We start from the raw sequence: 2,438 nt of genomic DNA on the forward strand, positions 1-2,438 counted from the left end.
CGCGTCCGGAGCCTGTGCTCCGCAACGGGAGAGGCCGCAGTAGAGGGAGGCCCGCATACCACAAAAAAAAAAAAAAAAAAAAAGCAAAAACAAACAAACAAACAAACAAAAAAATAAAAAAGTGAACTGTGCTATAGTGAGAGAGGGAATTATTTTAAAACAATATCAGAGAAATTTTTTTAAATACTCAGGTAATCATTAAAACAAAACATTTGAAGAATTCAATTTATCTTAGCATCACCTATGCCAAGTAATTTAGCATCATCGTCTTTACAGAGAGAAAAGGATGTTTTGTGAGTGGATGAAAATATGATAACTATACATTTTAATAAATAAAATGAATCCATGATACTCCTCAAAGTGTCTTTTGCTTATCATGCTGCAAATGCCCCCTTTAAATCCCTGGTAAATTTATATAAATTTTTTTATTGGCTAAAGGACTTAAAGCAAAGAAATATGCCATTTTCAACCTCAAATATCTTTCTCATTTAACTCAGCTCTTTGCTGCCTTTTCGTTAAGCCTTTATTATTCCAATGGGGACTTCCGTGGTGGCGCAGTGGTTAAGACTCTGAGCTCCCAATGCAGGAGGCCTGGGTTTGATCCCTGCTCAGGGAACTAGATCCCACACGCATGCCACAACTAAGGAGCCGGCGAGCCACGACTAAGGAGCCCACCTGCCCCCAACTTAGACCTGGTGCAACCAAATAAATAAATAAATATTTTTTAAAAAAAGACTTTATTATTCTAATAAAAATGCTCATAGTGTGACAGTTTTAATTTTACAGTTCACTTACCTTTACAGTTTTCTAGGAATTGTTTTTTGGTAACAGTTCCCCTGCCACTCCCCTCTTTTTTTTTTTTTTTTTTTTTTTTTGTGGTATGTGGGCCTCCCTCTGCTGCGGCCTCTCCCGTTGCGGAGCACAGGCTCCGGACGCGCAGGCTCAGCGGCCATGGCTCACGGGCCCAGCCGCTCCAACCCGTGTCCCCTGCATCGGCAGGCGGACGCGCAACCACTGCGCCACCAGGGAAGCCCCCCTCTTTTTTAAAAAATGTAACAGCAATACATTCTTCATTGTGATCTCTCAAGATTTGACACTTGATGTGCAAGATTGGAGGTTATCATGCAATATTTCAGAAATTGAGAATTCAGTAAATATTTGTTTTGTAGTGTTTGAGAAGAAAAACATATCCACTTTTTTTTCAAATTAGTTAATTTATTTATTATTTATTTTTGGCTGCGTTGGGTCTTCCTTGTTGCACGCGGGCTTTCTCTAGTTGTGGCGAGCGGGGGCTACTCTTCGTCACAGTGCATAGGTTTCTCATCGCGGTGGCTTCTCTTGTTACGGAGCTCCAGGAGCACGGGCTTCAGTAGTTGTGGCACATGGGCTTAGTTGGTCCACGGCATGTGGAATCTTCCCAGACCAGGGCTTGAACCCATGTCCCCTGCCTTGGCAGGCGGATTCTTAACCACTGTGCCACCAGGGAAGCCCTAAACACATCCACTTTTAAGCAGCCGGTAGCAGTCACGTTGCTATTTGGATAAGCAGTTGAGACCGTTTTGTGTTTCTTTCAGGTTTAGGGACAGTGGTGAGCAGAACAGGAGGTGAGCTCCCTAATACTCTGCAAGAGATCAGGAGATGGCCTCACTGAAACATGGGAAAAAACCCTCAACTCTAACGTTAAAAAACTCCAGTATGGTGCTTGGGTTGGGCTGAGATTGGGCCAGTAGGACTTCCTCGTGTGAATGGCGAGGGGGCCCTTTGGATCAGCCGGTGGAGGTCTTTCAGTGCATTTCCACAGCATTTATTGGTGACTCCTTTGCACCACATCCCTGGGACCCAAGTTGATTAAGACCCAGGTGCTCCGCCTTCCCTGAGTGTGGGAACCAGTCAGGGAAAGTCATATCCCAGGCTGCTCTCACTGTGAGACCCAAAGTCACCAGGCCCTGAGTCACATCGGTAGCACTAGTCCCAAGCTTCTGCCCTTGCTTCTATGGGGACCTCCTCCCTCTTCCAAGTCCCCTCCCATCCACCTGAAGGAAAGAGGAGCCTCTCCCTGCTGACAACTGGCCTGTCAGCTTCAGGCTTCTCACATCTCTCCCATTCCCACACCCTTCCTCTTTCTCCCATGATGCCCCCTGGTTACAAAGCAGTTCAGAGGAGCCTCACTTACATCTAGTCCCAGGGCCGTGCTGCCGTTGCTTCCAAACCCCATTTGTCTGGAGGAAACAGAGCAAGACTGGACTCTGCCCAGAGCTGAGGGGTTGTTCCCTCTTAACTGGGCTGCCCTGTGGTCTTGGGCCCCAGCAGGAGAGCTTCCTTGGCTAGCGGATCATTAGTATCTCAGAAGAACAACTCCCTCATCCTCTAGAGACAACTGCTCCACGAAAAACCCAGAGATCTCCAGAAGCACAAGCATTGGTGTGTAGGTGTGGCGT

This window comes from Physeter macrocephalus, chromosome 15, assembly GCF_002837175.3.
Source record: "Physeter macrocephalus isolate SW-GA chromosome 15, ASM283717v5, whole genome shotgun sequence".
Taxonomy (NCBI): Eukaryota; Metazoa; Chordata; class Mammalia; order Artiodactyla; family Physeteridae; genus Physeter; species Physeter macrocephalus.